Here is a 10,274-nt window from a genome sequence, read left to right as displayed (position 1 = left end):
GCCAGTTTTTTAATTTGTAAGGTATTATTATTTAAATTTTCAAACATTGGGTGGTATTTCTGGTAAGTAACATGATGCTGTGGCTGAAGAACTACTGAGAAGTAGGGAAGATTCATCTGGCACCGCATGTAATGGCTGTAATTCTGCAGCAATAATATTTTGTTGATGGTAAAAATTCTGACTTTTTGGGTCTTCATTGTGTCTCAAATCAATATGTCGTATAATTCCGGAGGTATGGTGCTGGGGGTAAATGATTGACTCTGTTATCATAGTGAAATCACTCCCGTAGGTCTACATTTCCTTCGAAATCGTCATCTCAACTCAATATCAGACTCTTCAGCTTCCGCCAGAGGTAGTGAGGGAATTTTTTATTGATTGCCAAGTCATGCTCCTGTAAAACATAATAAAAATAGAGAAAAATATATCAAAATGAAGATGTTGAAAATGGAGGGCCTCATTGGCAATGTCCGTTACATAGGACATGTGAAGAATACCCTAGTGTATATAGTACGGGAGCCAGGAACAGATTTTATGACCAAGTTCCTCTCAAGCGGTAATTAGTAAAATGCATCAAAGTATAGTATTATGAAGCCTCGTGAACGTCAGCTGGAGCTCGGTTGGGGGGAAGAGCGGTTGTAGCCTCCCGTATCAGCTGACGGTTTTTCCACCAAGATACAGCCAGCTGACATATATATTTATCCACAGTTACATATAAGCTATCATCAGGTAAATTTTTGTTTGAGAGGAAATAACGGAAAATAAATTTTTCCTTAAATTTAACTTTCATGTTCGAGACACCAGCTGACGTATAATACACCATGTTGTAACCAGCTGACTATTTTTTTTCGTTGAGATATTGGGTTAGCTACAATTTGACAAATTTTTAGCTGAGAGGAAATGAATGAATGAATGTATTTTTTTTCCTATGTGCGTGGGAGGCTACAACCGCTCACCCCCCCAACCGAGCGCCAGCTGACGTTCACGAGGCTTTATAATACTATACTCTGATGCTTCTGACGAATTATCTCTTGAGAGGAAATAATGAACCCAATTTGCACCTGGCTCCCTAACCAATACTCCAAGTTGTCAACGTCCGTTTTATAGGACATCATAAATAAACTAAGATTTTTATTCCAAATATTGTAAAATATGTAAAAATTATGTCAAAATACTATACTTACAATCGTATTCTAACTAATAATATAACATTATAAGCAAAATAGCCAAAATACTTACAGTTATTACCAATTGTATCAGGAGAGTCAAAAGATCCGTTTTCAAGTCCAAGTTGTCCAAGTTGTCCAAGGCATCATAGTTTTTAAATGAGCTGAATATATGTACATTTGATTTCTGCCAATAGCTGGGCAGGTGGAAAGTTTTGGAATATAATTTATGCATATTGAATAAAATTATCGATTAATCGTGCTCGAGAACTTTAACGTTGTGGCTCAAATAGATGCGTTACAAGGCAATAATGAGCGGTGGAAGTATTCTTTTAAAAAAAAATTTAAATTAATACTTGAAACATTTGTATTTCACAGTAAAAAATAAATATACGTTTCTATCCTGTTGCGAATTTGCAGCGAATAGAAAACTTAGTTTTCTAATTCTTCCACGTTACAAATGAATCCGATAATATGTGTTAACTAAAATACGGCTTCTAATTTGAAACACGCTTAAGCTCCAATAACAAAAAGGACGCTTTCAAATTGCTAATCTAAAGTTACTTATAGATTTCTTCTTAATTTTTCAAATTTACCTTTGAATTCTATCCTTTGAACGTTACATTTAATTTTGAACATTTATTACGATAATACATTTGCAAATAATGCGCAATGTTCGTATTAAAGAGGCAGGTAAAGATCAATAAATGGACACAATATGGGCAACTCAATACAATAACAACTTACTGCGGGTAAACATGATAACAATGTGTCAACGTGATGGCAAACAATGTAATATGTATCTAAATATGCAATATTATATAACAACGCTTTTATAGCGCAAACATTGATTTTATATCAGCAAATCTCATTCCCTGTAAAAGTTATTCTAAATATTATTTTAAATACGTTTTTATGCAATATATAATTCTAGTGATCGCTAGGGCTATTTGAATGGTAATTGTTATAAAATTAAATTATAACAGTAAAATTTATCGCCTTCTAATAGTGAATACGTTCGATACAGATTGAAAATCTTCCGTCGTTTTTGGAAACGTCGATTAACAAAACCTTCTCACTTTTCATATTTACTTTTTATATTGTGAATGTTTATTCAAGTCTTCATTTTTATTTTTCGACTGCGAACCCCAGAGAAAGACCACTGGAATTGCCTAGGGCGGATCCCTACACCCGATTTGAAAAATTGAAAAACAGCAATATCAATAATCTATATATATAAAACTCAAAGGTGACTGATATATTGATCTATCAACGCACAGCCCAAACCACTGGACGTATCAGGCTGAAATTTGGCATGCAGGTAGATGTCATAACGTAGGCGTCCCCTAAGAAAGGATTTTAGAAAATTCATCCCCCAAGGGGATCAAATAGGGGATGAAAGTTTGTACCATGAAAATTTATCTTTTCCACGCAGGCGAAGCTGCGGGCAACAGCTAGTCATTTATAAAATACAAGATCTACGTTATTTTCACGACAAAGATAAGTCTATGGCTTCTTCAAAGAATCTCTCGTAAAAAAACCTATTGGAAACTATTTCAATACTATGGTATTATATATTACTTAGTATTGTGTTAGACCAAAATGTATGGTTATAAAACATTTTCATTTAAGGTGCACTGGACGCACACAAAATTACATCACCTTTGTCTTAGTTCTTGGAAGTTATAAGGAATAAGGTCAAATGGAAGTGGACTATTAAAGTAGCTCGAAGCCATAAGTTTGTGTAAAAGGAATCCGACATTTATCTTCACCGCGACCCAACTTGATAGGTATCGGTCAAGAAAACGAGCTTTAAATTTGAAAGTTCCGTAGTAAAGATTTATTTCTGCACAAACAAGAGCATTTTCTCGTGTTTTTTACAAGTTTCAAACTTTAATATTGAAACATGCGTTTATGTTTTCTGTTGATTTAAAGCCTGTAGAAGTTAGTATTAGGCAAACAGGCCAACGCAAAGGTAATACACATAAAATATGTAGTATCTCATTTGTAAGGTCAAGATAAATGGAATGTTTTAGACTATTCAAAGCGAAAATCCCAAAAAGCTTTTAAGAATGGACCGAACTGTCGCGGGATAATTTTTTTTATTACTTTTAGTTTAAGGCCCTCGTAAACAGATTTTACTGTTGTACTCAAGTTTTTCCATACATCGTTACGAACTTGGTAATGTTTATTTAGTGATTTACTTACAATTTCATATTGTACTTTTCAAGTTTGGAAAATTCTTGAAACCTCATTGTAATTAGCGCGGTTGTTTGATCTATTTAGATACGAGAATATGTTACAAAATTAGATCGTAATATTGCTAAAAGTATTTTAATTAAAAACCGAACCGAACCGAATTATGAATTATGAATTATGAATTATGAAGGCTTTGTGTGGCATTTACGTCGTCTAGGCTAAATCATTAATAAATTGTGTAATTCAATCAGCCTGTAGCAGTATTGTGGTGGTATTTGCGAAGTCCTATTGACTTACAGGTCTAATCAAACTTTGTAAATATTGACTGCGATAATAATTTGGTGCTCGTTTCTGAGAATCACTGACCAATCCTGCTTAACATGCCTTCACTTATGAAATGTTGTTTTAATCATCATAAGCAAATAGACGTACAAAAATGTGACGTGGGGGCTACGTTGTTCGAGTTAATTAAATATACAATTAATGTATAAGACATAAAATACCTAAGAAATGTGCATTACATTTTATCTAGTGGTAGAAATAAATAGCAGTACTACTTTATACAAATGTACTTTAAAAATAGAGGTTATAAATTTTAGGTGAACTGAAATTTTAAAAGATTATTATCTTTGTTATTAATATAATAAAATTATTATTTTATAATTTCTTTTATCACTATGTAGATAGGTCACGAATGTTCTTTGTATTTCTTGGCTAGCCATCTATCTATACAGCTCAAGGACGATATTCTGATATTTCGTATTATCAATGTTGAGTTGAAACCCGATTCCAGGAAACTATTAATCACATCTTCGGTACATTAATGCTGTAGCGATATTCAATGAGCTGTAATCATGTAATTATTAATGCAAACACAAGAAATAATAAGAATTATCTATTTTCTCATTGTTTTCTACATTTATTTTTTATAATTATAAATTATTATAGTTTATACATATATGTGTATAACGTATAGGATTGTGTAGTTATATGTATTTTGTATGTGCGTGCTAGAAGATAATTTGTGACAGTACAGTGTACTAACAATTAATTAATGCGTAATTGTTATTATTACTTGTAATATTAGAAGCAATCAAATTTAATTATTCATAGATTAATTGACAACTTCAACTCTAGGTTGCTACTAAGTCCCTACAATTACATTTCTATACTATTTTTGAAGTGAAAACTTCTTTAGCGGCGTTGAGCACTTTTTCTGTAATGGGTATAAAATCTTAAACTCGCGTCAGGACACGTGACCTGATCGAAAAAGCGTAAGACGGATACCATTCCAAAATATCAAACATGCTCAACGTTAATAATCAAGTTTTCACTTCTGCCGGCACTCCCGGAGTGCAACCCGTCTTTTATTTTTTATTTCAATAAGAAACGTTGGCTCAAAATAAAAATTCCTAGTTTCGCAGACAGGGTACATTATTATGCAAAATAATTTATTTTAAATAAATACGATTATTTATTAAGTGTAACGAAAACTACGAAATCAGCATTCTCGAGTCGTTCTCAGCTAGCAATTATGTTTGTCGTTCAGTTTAATTTTTTTGCTAGTAATTAAAATGTTAGTGAAGTGAACAGATCATTTTTAGCAGATAAAAAAAAATGTGAGTTCTTATCGCGTGCAGTTGAGTTCTACAGTTCCTGATACTTTTTAGAAATAGTTCTGGCGTTTTTACCTTAAAAAACGACATTTGAAAAAATGATCTGCCAACTTCCCGTAGCAGATCATTTTTAGCAGATCAAAAAAAATGTGAGTTCTTATCGCGTGCAGTTGAGTTCTACAGTTCCTGATACTTTTTAGAAATAAATCTGGCGTTTTACCTTAACAAACGACATTTGAAAAAACCCGACCTGGACCCGGCTTAACGTGATGCTAAGACGTAATGCTACGACGTGATGCTACGACGTGATGCTACGACGTGATGCTACGGCGTGATGCTACGCTGTGATGCTACGGCGTGATGCTACGCTGTGATGCTACGGCGTGATGCTACGGTGTGATGCTACGGTGTGATGCTACGGCATGATGCTACGGCATGATGCTACGGCGTGATGTTACGGCGTAATGCTACGGCGTGATGCTACGGCATGATGCTACGGCGTGATGCTATGGCATGATGCTACGGCATGATGCTACGGCATGATGCTACGGCATGATGCTACGGCATGATGCTACGGCGTGATGCTACGGCGTGATACTTCGGCATGATGCTACGGCATGGTTCTACGGCGTGATGAAATATGACATAAATAAATTTTCTAGTGTTTCATTTTACGCGAGTATTTCTAAAAAGTATCAGGAACTGTAGAATTCAACTGCACGTGATAAGAAGTAAGAACACACATTTTTTTTTGATCTGCTAAAAAAATGATCTGCTAAGTTCACTAACATGTAATTAAAAAGGTTTGAGTAGTTAAACTATATACAAGTAAAAAAAATATTATTCATAAATAAAAAAAGTGATAAGTAATATAATTTAACCAACGTTCATGTCAGAAAAGATGTACGAGACTTTTTCTAATCAATATTAGGTAATTTTATAAAACATGCGAAAATATGGTTTTTGCTTTGTCTTTTCTTCATGAAGCAAGGAGTGATGGATTGGTGTGTTTTGGCGCTAATCTTAATTGACGTTTTAAAAAAAGAAAATCCATTTTTATACAATTTGAACTTGTTTTTTCATCCATTACATATATTGGTTTCAAAAAATTAACATCCATTAATATTCTAACACAAACAGTTACATAAAAGCAACGCAATCTGAAATCAGCATTCAAGCCGGACTATTAAAGGTAAACGATTATAGTATCAATTCTGTATCCCCTGTCACAACGGTATATTCCCAATAATATTTTCTTGCATATTTTATTGTGCTGAAATTAATAATCTACCGTTTATTTGCTTGATTGTTCTGGAAAATCAAATTGCTAACTCGAAAATTGTAGTAATAATATCCAAAAATAAAACGTTTGTTAGACAGTGCGCGCACGAGCAACTTTGTCTCCGCAACTTTTTTGTCTCCGCAACTATTTTGTCTCTCCCACCTATGGGCTAGTATGAAAGTGCGCGCACGTAGCGACGCAACTCCCCATACAAATTGATGGGAGAGACAAAATAGTTGCGGAGACAAAGTTGTTCGTGTGCGCCAGCTCTTAATAAATTGGATTAGATAGCGAAAAGCTTGGCTGTTAAAAATAATAATTGTAGTTTCTTTTAAATTTAATTGACGTATTTTTGTTTGGAAAAATTTTTAAAGGATAATAATTTGCCGCGGGGTCTGTGTCTAAATTTGTTTAAAGGGTCATTCAAAGCTGTTGAACAATGCTCTGCGATGAATTGGGTCAACACACAGGAGTTATCAGATTCTCATATAAGATTAGGTTTATGTGGAGCAATGTAAAGGCAGATACAGTAAAGCCTTCCTTTTTCATCCTGTAATTACGGTTGCAACTATGATACATGCATGGTTTAGAGCGGCGTCTGCTTACATATAAAAATAGTACCATTGTTATTTTAGTTTCAATATGGGATTTACATGATTGTAGAAAAACTTTGTAAACTTAATTTCGAAGATTTTAATTACATTTTTTAATAGTAAAAATAGTGTTTTATCATTAAAGTTAAATTTATATATTTTCATATTGAAATACCTTCATAGCTATCTATACCTTCTTAGCTTCATCAGTAAAGGTAAGTTCTAAAGACTCGCGTAGAAAGTAATAATTGAAATTCTTAATTGCTTTTTAGCCTTTACCGGTATTGAAGTATTGTTTAAATTAACAACTTCATGATAGGTACCTAGTGAAGAATATAGTAAGAAATACATTAATGAATTGAAGTGTTTTTTTTATTATAATTGTGGGTTTCGGGAAATCTGTATTTTGGTGAAAACTAAAAACTTATTCACTGTATTTTTATGTTGTACAAATTCTTGTAGTAATAAAACGGCCAAGCAATTAAGACTAAGTTTGTCAAGTTTTAGCTGGTAGAGTTAGAAGCTTGGCTCTACATTCGATTTGATAACATTTTACAGTGCAAGCTTTTTCAATTTTTGGCAACATATTACATGAAAATATTTGTCGGGAGATAGTGTAGTTGAAGACGTTTTAATGTGTTTTAAATCTTAGTACTTTCTAGAATTAATAAATATTTAGGACTTATTTAGTTCTATCGAAATAATTTTAAACGAGATTTAGATATTTTAATTACCTCATCCTGTAAAATGTTACAAATTTTTATTAGAATTTTATTTTAAAATCACCAGGATCTTCCACGGCTTTTAATATAGCTTCGTTTAAAAAACTTCATCAAAGCTGACGTCGCTAAAAAAACCATAGGCAAATGAATTTTTACCCCTCGAAATCTCGACAAAACCTACGTAAAGAACGTTAATACGATCGGGTTTGTGCTACAAAGGTTCTGCATTATTCATGTCTACTCACTTAATAAGTGTCGTCCAAACTAACTCTACCATGAATCTATCGCTATGTACTATCTATAGTGTGTATGTATAGTCTATGCTATGACCTATTCATAGCATAGACTATACATATAGACTCTAGTGTATATGAATAGTCTACTCGATTTCTACCTGCGGCTTCGTCCGCGTTTTCAAAGAATAACCCGCATAGTTCCCGTTCCTGTGGGATTTTCGGAATAAAAAATAGCCTATGTCTTATTTTGCATGGGAAATCAACCCTTATATACGCTCTTATACATTTAATGCGTTGTCTACTGATCAGCTTATCCAGATAGATGAGAGTTTTTTACTTTTTATCACTGATCGAGGCCATTTGCATTTGCCATTTCTTACTGCTCAAGCTGTTTTTTTATCATTTTGAAACCAATATTAGTATAATACGTGAGGTTAACTTTTTATTGGTATTTTAAGCTCTAATAAACATTTGTGGTAATAGGAAGGCAGTTCATTAAAAAAATCGGTTGTTTAGCGATAAAAAATTGCAACGCTGTACCGATATAATGTTTCTTCGTGAAAAATATTGTACAAGTCGTAAGTCTTAACCTAGTTCTATTCTCATAGTTGTTTCTTAAATTATGTTGAATTTGTGAGTTTAAAATAAGTAATTTTATTAGTTTTTAATATTGTATACCTATAAGTTAAGATCCTATGAGCAGATGTTGTTCGTACTGAAAATGTAGTTTTTATTATGTATTTTATAAATCGGTTCAGTTGTTTTTGAGATTATTCACAACGAGAGTAACAAACAAAAACAGTCTTATTCATGACCTTTAAAACAGATAAAAAATAAGAGAACCTATAAGTAAAACAATATTACGATGAGCATAATATTTCATAGAAACCATAAACAACGTGTTATTTCTGTTCCATGTATTGATTAACTGTTTCATATATTTTCTCGTTGTTACTTTGGTATTTTGACGTCGATGATTGATCTCCGTATTCAGACATCAATTAGTTATTATAATGATACGTCTAACTTACTGCTCTACCGATTGTTCCGCTCAAGGAGATCGGGTATCCGACCTACTTGATATATTAAATTATTTTTAACTAGCTGTGCTCCGCGGTTTTACTCGCAGTGCTCCGCTCTTATTAAACAGCGTGAAGATATATAGCCTTCCTCGATAAATGGGCTATCTAACACCGAAATAATTTTTCAAATCGGACCTGATATTGGCGCGTTCAAACAAACTCTTCAGCTTTATAATATTAGTATAGATAGATATATTATTAGGAGTCAATAGTTAGAATATCAATGGAGCTTTCTTACATTGCTTTGGAAAAAAGTATCTATTGATTTTAAAATACAAGAGGAGGGACAAATAGAGGGCTATTTTTATGCAAGAATACACCAAGAATACAAGTAATTGTACTATAATTTTCTGCGAAGTTAACCTCAATCGTGAATTGAGATTGGCTACTGTGGTAGATGTATTGTATTATTTCTACTGCGATATTACAGAGGAAATATTATTTTTTGACTTTTATTTTCGTTATCTTCTAAACTATTTTGTATGTTGATAAAAGACTAAAGCTTTTGATGATTGAGCTTTTTCGTCACAGATATTATATTTCACGTAATTTCACATTTAACATTTTTTTATAAAGCATTGATACTTTGTGACCCATTTTAATTAATGAATATTTCGTGTTTTGACCAAATATACTTAAAAAAACTTAGGATTAATTTCAAAGATTATTAATCGATAGTAAATGTATTGAATAAATAAAGCTATTAGGATTACAAGCGAAGCGTTTTAAATGTGTTCGATTTGTTACACCAACGTCTGTTCTATATTTTGGTGAAGTTTGTTAAAATAATTGCAAAATGTAAATATGGAAAAGGTACGTCAGTTTCTGCATTCTTAGGCCGTAAATAGATACAAGGTTGAGTCCACGATGCGTGATGTACCAGGCAACCAGACTATAGGCGGGGTATAGAGAACGCGTAGCTCCACTAAGGTCTATTGAATAGTGTCGATGCTGCGGCCATACAACAACTTCTACACTATCTGTTTCGTTTCCCGCCTCCGAGACAATTTAACTTGACAACGCATATTTCAAAACAAAAGCCGCTCGCTCTATTTACTGTTGCGCTTCTACCAATGAGAACAATTGTTAATGTTTTTCTGTTGGTATCAAATCCATTAATGTGAAATGTAATATTTTAAAAATAAGTACCTACTTCAAACCCGGTTTATATTTTTGATATAATGTTTAGAAATTTACTTTAATGCCTTCATGGATTAAACTTAATTAAATTTTATCGACTCATTTTAATGTTTATATTTGCTCTCAAACACAGTTTCTTTTAAATTAAGTTTATAAGTTTAAACGCTGAAAATGTGTACTGAATAATTCGCTCGGACGTTATAGTTTAACTCAAATACTCTCAGCTAGGTAAATATACAGT

This window comes from Colias eurytheme, chromosome 10 (assembly GCF_061535395.1).
Source record: "Colias eurytheme isolate Ceu_HAF_F1 chromosome 10, ilColEury1 Martin Lab GWU primary, whole genome shotgun sequence".
Lineage (NCBI taxonomy): Eukaryota > Metazoa > Arthropoda > Insecta > Lepidoptera > Pieridae > Colias > Colias eurytheme.
This window is presented reverse-complemented; position numbering follows the sequence as displayed.